The sequence below is a fragment of the Ovis canadensis genome, chromosome 2, assembly GCF_042477335.2.
Source record: "Ovis canadensis isolate MfBH-ARS-UI-01 breed Bighorn chromosome 2, ARS-UI_OviCan_v2, whole genome shotgun sequence".
Lineage (NCBI taxonomy): Eukaryota > Metazoa > Chordata > Mammalia > Artiodactyla > Bovidae > Ovis > Ovis canadensis.
Genome location: NC_091246.1, coordinates 173,639,243 through 173,649,784, shown reverse-complemented (window position 1 = coordinate 173,649,784; position 10,542 = coordinate 173,639,243).

Below are 10,542 nucleotides of genomic sequence, written 5' to 3'. Positions count from 1 at the left end.
ATCATAGCAATTATAAAGGTGGGAAGCGTATTTATCAAGATTGGGAAATATTTCTAAAAACCAGAAGAAATAAAAATTGTTTTTTAGGTTGATAACTAGCAGAGAAACACTGAAATTTAAAACTTTTTGCCCAGATTTGTACAGCAGGATTGCAGTGTGAAGGGTGCAAAGTGAAGTTGAGAGTCTAAAAATGGCAGGGGAATTAGTGGGAAACAAATGAGAAAATCTATATAAGAATAATTTTTTAAAAAAGCAAAGGAGAATGAGTTGTGCCACAGTAATCAAATTTGTATAATCAGTCCAGTTTAGTTACTCAGTCATGTCCAAATCTTTGCAACACCATGGACTGCAGCACTCCAGGCTTCCCCGTCCACCACCAACTCCCAGAGCTTGCTCAAACTAATATCCATCGAGTTGGTGATACCATCCAACCATTTCATCCTCTGTCAGCCCCATCTCCTCCTCCCCCCAATCTTTCCCAACATCAGAGTCTTTTCCAATGAGTCATTTCTTTGCATCAGGTGGCCAAATTATTGGAGCTTCAACTTCAGCATCTGTCCTTTCAATGGCTGTCCAAAGGATTCTCAAGAGTCTTCTCCAACACCACATTTAAAAAGCCTCAATTCTTTGGCACTCAGCTTTCTTTATATTCCACCTCTCACATTCCTTTATATTCCACCTCTCACATCCAAACATGGCTACTGGAGAAACCATAGCTACATGAAATTTTGTCAGTTAAAAAAGTCTCTGCTTTTTAATATGCTATCTAGGTTTGTCATAACTTTTCTTCCAAAGAGCAAGTGTCTTTTAATTTTGTGGCTGCAGTCACCATCTACAGTGATTTTTGAGCCCAAGAAAATAAAGTCTGTATCTGTTACTATTTTTTCCTATCTATTTGCCATGGAGTGATGGGACTGGATGCCATGATCTTAGGTTTTTGAATGTTGAGTTTTAAGCCATCTTTTTCACAGATTTTTAATACAGCAGTTATAAAACACAGAGAGAATACCATAGCAAAGGGTACAAGAACATTTGAGAGAGACGAAGCAAGTTCCCTTCAGCATGTATATGTATATATGAAGCTACTGAATCCAATAAATGTACATATTTAGTACCCTATAATTATTATAGTCCCTTCACATTCCAGACAAAAATTCAATAAAAATAGAGCAACTTATAGAAATAATCTGGTAAAATACTGATTTATTTAAAACATTTTAAATATTTATTGTGTAAAATGAGCTTCCCAGGTGGCACAGTGGTAAAGAATCCACCTGGCAATGCAGGAGATGAAGGAGATGCAGGTTTGATCCCTGGGTTAGGAAGATGTCCTGGAGTAGAAAACAGGAACCCACTCCACTATTCTAGCTTGGAAAATTCACTGTACAGAGGAGCCCAATGGTCCATGGGGTTGCAAAGTGTCAGACATGCCTGAGCACAGCACAGAAAAGAGAAAATTTATTAAAATACTAGAAACACCTAGGTAGCAAAAAAAAAAAAAAGTAAGTTAAAAGAAAAAGAACATTAAAACAATGACTTCATTTTTCCTTGCCCCAAAACAGTGCAACTCACATCTATGGAGCTACCAGTTTGGAGAGGCAGAAACATTGGTGACTAGGAGACCCAACTCACTCATTTAGTTATGTGATACTTGTCAAGATATCTGAGCTCTCTAAGCCTCAATTTTCTCACCTATAAAAAGTGATATTAAAGTTCCCCCATTTTGTAGAATATCTAGAATGAAGTTGCTAAAAATACAACGTGTTTTATAATTTTGTGCCATTCTAAATCTAAATCTGCTTTTCAGAACTATGATAGAAAAGTAAAAGCAGAGAAATGGATCTCTCCCCAGTCTACACCTCCTTCTGTTTTCTCTTTCAGAACCCATAATAAGGATATGATTCAACTTCTTTTTAATAGAGAATGAGGGATTTATTTTTAAACTCCACACAAAAAGAGATAATGTAATTATTAGTCCTATGAATTGATCACTATATACATTAATACTGGAACTCAACAAATTCCAGGTCTGTCAGCAAACTTAAATAAACTGATCATTAAAAGAAGAGCTAACAGACTCTGCTAACTACACAGTGAAAAGGCATGCCTGTAAGTTTAAGTCTAGCCAGCAATTTACTAAGTTTGAAGAATGACTACGTATTATTATAATCTTTTAATTTGTCTATGTTCACAAGCTAAAATAAAAATGACATTGAAAAATATTTGCTTATAATTCCTTAGAATCAATGTATTTTCTAAGTGGGCTTTCAGTTCAGTTCAGCTCAGTCACTCAGTTGTGTCCAACTCTTTGCGACCCCATGAATTGCAGCACACCAGGCCTCTCTGTCCATCACCGTCTCCCGGAGTTCATTCAGACTCATGTCCATCGAGTCCATGATGCCATCCAGTCATCTCATCCTCAGTCGTCCCCTTCTGCTTCTGCCCCCAATCCCCCCCAGTATCAGAGTCTTTTCCAATGAGTCAACTCTTCGCATGAGGTGGCCAAAGTAAGGGAGTTTCAGCTTTAGCATCATTCCTTCCAAAGAAATCCCAGGGTTGATCTCCGTCAGAATGGACTGGTTGGATCTCCTTGCAGTCCAAGGGACTCTCAAGAGTCTTCTCCAGCACCACAGTTCAATTCTTCGGCACTCAGCCCTCTTCACAGTCCAAGTCTCACATCCATACATGACCACAGGAAAAACCATAGCCTTGACTAGATGGACCTTAGTCGGAAAAGTAATGTCTCTGCTTTTAAATATGCTCTCTAGGTTGGTCATAACTTTTCTTCCAAGGAGTAAGCGTCTTTTAATTTCATGGCTGCAGCCACCATCTGCAGTGATTCTGGAGCCCAAAAATATAAAGTCTGACACTGTTTCCACTATTTCCCCATCTATTTGCCATGAAGTGATGACACCAGATGCCATGATCTTCGTTTTCTGAATGTTGAGTTTTAGGCCAAATTTTTCGCTCTCCTCTTTCACTTTCATCAAAAGGCTTTTTAGCTCCTCTTCACTTTCTGCCATAAGGGTGGTGTCATCTGCATATCTGAGGTGATTGATATTTCTCCCGGCAATCTTGATTCCAGCTTGTGTTTCTTCCAGCCCAGCATTTCTCATGATGTACTCTGCATATAAGTTAAATAAGCAGGGTGACAATATACAGCCTTGATATACTCCTTTTCCTATTTGGAACCAGTCTGTTGTTCCACGTCCAGTTCTAACGGTTGCTTCCTGACCTGCATACAGATTTCTCAAGAAGCAGGTCAGGTGGTCTGGTATTCCCATCTCTTTCAGAATTTTCCACAGTTTATTGTGATCCACACAGTCGAAGGCTTTGGCATAGTCAATAAAGCAGAAATAGATGTTTTTCATGATCCAGCGGATGTTGGCAATTTGATTTCTGAGTGTTAAGTAATTTATCGTGTTTTCAAATTAAACTTCTGAAAATATTTTAAATATAATTCTTGCCCCATGTGGTATGTCCAAAACTCCTATCTAATTTTTAAACTGACATTTTTTGTAGATAGAGATTGATATTAAAGAGAGTTTTCACTTACTAACAATTCACTTGGAATTTTATCAAATAAATGATTGTGGGGTAATGATACCTTCCATTGGATCTGAATAAAGTGAGTATTTTATATTCATTAAGGAAGGCATGGATTACTTCTGTTGAAATAAAGAAAGAAATTAAACATATCTTCAATGATTTGAACTGTAGCTTTTAGGAATGAAGGCATTTCCTGTGCATTTTAATGAAGACTTCAGTAAGAGATGCTCAGACAGCAATGAGAATGTAATCTTGATGAATATTCATAGCACTTGGTATAATTTTGAATAAAAATAAATATTAACTATATGTTTCCCAGAAATATCATCCTTCTTGCATCTTAGTTTTCAACAACCATATATTTTTCCATTTATTTTCTTTCCCTCTCTTTTTGAATCTAAACATACCTACTTAACTTTAGATAACTAGTATTTTTAAGAGAAGAAGAAAACTAAAATCTTAAAGAAGTAATGAATGACATTATTAAGTGTTATTATAATCTTTTAATCTGTCTATGTTTATAAGATAAACTTTTTGAAGTTTGCTTGTATAGAAATGCAGTGGATGCCTCATTCTTTGACAAGTGAAGGTGTGTCCCTTCCCACACCCATAACACTTTTCCGCTTGAAGTATTGAAGGATGAACTGAGTAAGGGACAAATGGCAGTGAGGCGCAAGAAGTCAGACTTGTGAATTCAAGACCTCATTTCTGTATGGTAAGTTTAAAACATGAATATTGCTAAAACAACATGTCATCATCTCTAGAAAATGTTTGTTGTTGCCCCTTAAAAACCCTACAAAAACAACACTGCATTTTTCTTATTTCTAAACATTTTTCCCATAATTATTCCCTTGTATTACTGAACTCACTAACTTATACACCAAATTAATATTAATTTCACATTATTAGAAAAACAATTAACTGAAAATGTAAAACCTAAAATAATACATTTGATTCTAGGTGGGTGTTTTCTTTCCTTTGCTTGTTTGGCTAAGTAAAGCAAAGCATTTTGCTGTGTTTAGTTGCTCGGTCATGTCTCTATTTGCAACCCCACGGACTGTAGCCCACCAGTTTCCTCTATCCGTGGGGATTCTCCAGGCAAGAATACTGGAGTGGGTTGCCATACTCTTCTCCAGGGGATCTTCCCAACCCAGGGATTGAACCCAGGTCTCCTGCATTACAGGAGGATTCTTTACCATCTGAGCCACCAGGGAAGCCTTAAGTACAGCAAATAATTTTAGAATAAACCAAAGTGAAGATTAAAACCCCGCTATGAAAAAAGTTGTTAAATAAATCAAATAGTTATCACTCTGTATCAAGATAGCAAAATAACAAAAAAAGCACATGTTAACTAAATTAGGATCAGTACACATTATTTATAGATGATAGGATTTTTTTTTTTTGTACAGAAATTTAAGTATCTCTGAAACATGAGATTTGGTATACACACCTAAAAATGAAATGAGTGTTCATTGGAAACAAATGATGTATTTACAGAAGAAAACATGTACATTAAACAAATATGGCATGTTTCTAAAGAGATACCCTGAGATAGAATTTACAGTTAATAGTTTTGCTATAATACATAATGAAACATGGCTTTATTGTATTCATCACTTAGAATTTTAAAGGTAAGAACTGCCTCTGAAAACAGTGATGTGGAAATTATCTGGGATTGAAGACATCAGTTTCAAGAAAGGGGCTTTAGGAGCAATACTTTGAAATGACAGGTGATGAATGGATGTTCTGGATGAACAGAACATGAAATCTTGAAATGCATTTCCTAAGACCTGTAGGGATACATAAATAGTACTCATAAATAGTATCACTATTAAAACAATTAAACCATTGCTTATGTATACATGAGCCTATAGCGAAGACATATTTTCTTTCAATTTGGTCAATATGTCTTACTATTGAAAAACTACATTTATTATGAGTGGTTCATTTTTTCTCTGGATATATCCATCCTATGAAGAAATACTCTTTAAGTACAATCTGTCCTCAGAGACTTAAGCTTTCTTAGTTGTGTGTGTGTGCATGTGTGTGTGTGTTTCAACTGTGGCCTGATGAGCCTATTCACTTGGAAATATTTAAATGATACAAATTCACTAACTCTATAAGTTGACAATTTCATGGAAAGAAGTTCAATTTTTTAATGTACTAGGGAAATTCAGTGGAAAATTTTGGTGGTAACATTTTTGTTTTACACTCTGTTGAGGATGACTGGAGTTTGTGTCTGTATAAAATTATTAGATTGTTCTTCATGAATAAGTCTTTTAAGTGTGTGAAAAACACTTGAATGAGAATAGGATTGGTAACAGTGTAGAAAGAAATATGTGTTATCAATCATTCTAAAATATATACTTCACCATAATGCTGTCTGAGAACAGACTCACAAATGATAATTAATTTTCTCTCCCTACTCATATAATTACATTTTTATTGAGTGAATTCAAATTCAATACATTGATCTGAAATGAATACCAATTGCCCACAGGTCCAAAGGTATTTAAAACTCAACTAAAGCAATGCTACCAAACTATGGAAAAAGTGGGCCACCCCAATCCTTCTACCGGAGGGATTACACTGGTTAACAAACCCCACTGCTATAGATGATTATCAGAGTCCAAAGCTGTACCTTTTAATTATCTGCTTCTGGATGGGAGTTTTACTTTGTGGGCACTCAAGACATGCATATTCTTTTTCACACCTCATAATGACAACATCACAAGGAACTCCAGGAGTCATTTAGTATAAGAATCACAGACCGGATGCTAACGGAGCAAGAAAGTCACAGCTGGGAAGTCTTCTGAATCTTCCATAGAGTTCTTGTATCATAACCTGTTCTAAATCCCCATATAACACATGGGCTTGATCATTAGTTTGGATTACACATACCACTCATTCCTTAACTTATCATTGAAAATGCAATTATTGATTACCTGTTGTATGTGAATTTGAGTGTCTGTCACATTTAAGACCCTCTGGTATGTGTGGAAGCAAGACAACAATGAATTAAGGGCACAGTAAATCAAACCTCAGTGACCAATGTATGGTAACATACTTGTCAGCTGAAATTCATATCACTTTCATATTAATCTTCAGGTAGCATAGATCTGATTATTTCATCCCCCTGTTCAAAGGCTTCCAGTGGTCAGTGCTATAATCTTCCCACAAGCAATTACTAAGAGAACAAAATACCTTACCATTAGTATTCTCTAAATTAAACAACTTACTAGGTTCATTGGTTCTGGAGTCCTACAGGACTGATTTAAAATACCATTTCTGCTATTATATAGCCAGTGGTTCTTGGGAAAGCTACTTTATTTCATCTTATAAATTTGGATGGTACCTAACTCATAAGATTGTTGCAAGAATCAAATAAGAAAACATACAAAGCACTTGACATACAATTGCTATCACAGTGCTTATGCACTGTATATCTTAAAGCTAGATACAGTATTTATTATGGGTAAATGTGTAGCTGTAAGTGTGTATTGAACCCACACTACTGGGGCTTACACTTTGCCTCTGCCACTTACTAGATACGTGGAGTTGCATAAATTTCCTAGAATCTTTGAATCTCCTTTTTAAAGTGGGAAAATTATGGTACTTACATGGAAGGATTTTTGAGACTATTAAGTGAAACATAACAAAAATCAAAATGTTGTCTGGCACAGTAGCACCAAAGAAATGCTATTTAAAATATTTATATTGTCCATTATTTTAATCATCTTTATTATAATTACTGTTTTTTTACTTATACTCAGTGTACATTGTGCAGTCATGCCTTCACAACTTTTTTTCCATATAGTTCTTTTGGCAAGAATACACTGACCTTTTCTCTGCCTTATTCATACCTCAAGATTTTGAGCCTCAGTATGTGAGCCCCTCTGCTGGATATGAGTTATTTCTCCTCTATCCTAAAGCACTTTATTCAGAAGACCTTTCTTATGACATGTTTCAGTTCTTATTCTGTTCCATAGATATTTTCAATATTGCTTATGGGATATTTCAGATACAGAAAGCTATAAAGAATAACAAAATGAACACCTGCATTCCATTGCCCAACAAAACAAATATTACTTCTGTCCATCAAGACATACTACAACAGAGAACATGGGAAAAGACAAGTCACAGACTGGGAAAAGATATTCACAACACATCTAATCATCTGAAGCTGTCATATATCCCTACCTGACTAAGGTTGCCATATACAATACAGGATACCCAGTTAAATTTGAATTTCAGATAACATAATATTGATTGTACGTCTGTACCAAATGCTGCATCTCTCCCTTCCTCAGAGGTAACCTCTCTCATAAATGTCATTCATGACATCTCTGAATTTTTTTATACTTTTACTATGTGTACTTTATCACCACATAATATTTTTACATGTCTTAGATGATAAATGGTAACATACTATTTGCATTTATTTTCTGCATCTTTATTCTTTCTCAGAACATTATGTGAGATTTGTTGCTGTTGTTGTTTACTTGCTAAGTCACGTCCAACTCTTCGAGACCCTGTGGACTGCAGCATGGCTACATGTTTACGGATATTTAGGTTATTTCTGTTTTTCATCATTATCAACAGTCCTAACATGGACATTCTGTGAATGTGTGCATTAGTGAGGATTTCAACCGAGATTAGATTTAATTCTCCCATTGGCCCCCTCCAGGTCTCCACTCTTTTTTGTGCTGTGGCAGTCTGACATTTATGGATTCCACCAAGGGGCTCATTTGACCTGACTTCTGGCTGGTTAGACCAGGATATCAGAGGAAAACAGGAGAATGAGTCTGGGTGTTAAATCTCAGGCTTCGTAGGTGGCTCAGTAGTTAAAAGTCCACCCGCAATGAAGGATATGCAGCTTCCATCTCTGGGTTGGGAAGACCTTCTGGAGAAGGAAATGGCAACCCACTCCAGTATTCTTACCTGGGAAATCCTATGGACAGAGGAGCCTGGTAGGCTATAGTCCATGGGGTCGCAAAAGAGTTGGTAAATAAACCACAAATTTAAACCTCAGGCTCCTCCTCTCCTATGTCACCCTACTTGGCTACGTTCTCTCATGAAGAACCACGCCTCCTGTTGGGTAAACTTCTCTTATAGCCCCATACTTCCTGGCAGCCCCAGTAACCCCTCTGCTCTTTCCAGCCTAGAGCTGGTTGACTCCTTACTGACATTAGTCTTGGGATACTGCTATCCTTTGCTGATTCATCTTAAGCCTGCCCAAAACCTTGTCAGTAGTTCCTTCAGGACATTTTTTTTTTTAAATTATCTAATTTCAAGCTAGGATACCTATTTCTGGCTATAATACCAATACAGATATAAGCCTAGGAATGATATTTTGTTTTTAGAAAATCCCTCAAATGGGCTTCCCTGCTAGCTCAGCTGGTAAAGAACCTGCCTGCAATGTAAGGGACACCGGTTCAATCCCTGGGTTGGAAAGTTCCCCTGGAGAAGGGATAGATAACCACTCCAGTATTCTTGAGCTTACCCGGCGACTCAGATGACAAATAATCTGCCTGCCGTGAGAGAGACCTGGGTTCAATCCCTGGGTTGGAAGACCCCCTGGAGGAGGGCATGGCAACCCACACCAGTATTCTTGCCTGGAGAGTGCCCTTAGACAGAGGAGCCTGGTGGGCTACAGTCCATGGGGTAGCAAAGAGGTGGACACAACTGAGCACAGCACAGCATGGCACAGCACAACTCAACTAGATTTTGTCAGACTGCTCTCCACAGATAGCGCACTTTTTTTACATTTCCAACAGAAGCATATATGAATTCCTACATTCTAGTACTGGTTTTAACAGTACTTCTGCAGAATTGATACAATAGTTGTAACTTATGGTTTTCATTTATATTTCTCTGATGATTACTGAGTTATAGCAACTTTTCATGTTTTATTGGCAATTCAGTTTTCATTCATTACCTGATCATAGTTTTACCTAGTTTTCTAATGTGTAGTTTGTCTCCTTATTAATTTTTGACAGTTCTTTACACATTCTAGGTTTTATTCTTATGTCAGTTATATTCAATGACAATATTTTCTCAAATTCTGTGACTTACATTTTAACTCTAATAAAATCATACATTTTTATGCCCAGAATTTTAAAATATCAATGTAGTCAAATTGATCAGTCTTATGTTTTTGTTGTATTATAGATCCTTACGTATATGACTTATCTCCCCTGAAAGACTACAGATTTTGTGTGGGCAAAATAAATACATAAATTTCCTGATTTAACTTTGTGTCTCTTAAAGCATTTGACTTCCTCCTGTGCACACAAGGGACAGAATGCACATAAATACTGTCTAAGAGTAAGTGAAGGAAGTTTGTCCTACAGCATCTCCCCAGGTCTCTGTAAGAAATTAAAACAAGAATTCTATTTAGAATAGAATGATTTCTCAAAATTAAGAAAGTTTTTTTTTAGTATCATAAAATACCCTGAAGGTAATGAAGAATCAAAGGAAAGAATACATTAAAAGATATAATATTTCTTAGTCTCATCTATTTTTGATGGGAAGAAAAAATATATACAATAATATTTAGTGTAGCTGAAGTGTGGATTGTTTCATGTATATATATTTATTTTTCTTTACCTTGAAAAGTAAGTTTCGTCCTCCAGGTTCAGACAATCTGGACCAATGAGACAACTCATGGGTCTTTGCAGATAAACCACAGTTCTATGACACAGGCCAGGGATTCCCCTAACCGGGCTGACTATCAGAATCATTCAAATATTTTTATAAATGAGGCCTAAATCCCCAAATCACAAGCTCAGAAAATAGTTAGCATGGTTCCCTGGTGTGTGTGTGTGTGTGTGTGTGTGTGTGTGTGTGTGTGTGTGTGTGTGTGTGTGTGTGTGTATGTGAAGTTCCTCAACTTATTCTCACGGATAGCCATACAAAGAAACAGCTTTACTGTGTTCAAATATTTGCCTAGTCAAGAGATCTTAGTCACAGCTGAGAGATAGTCACTGGCCT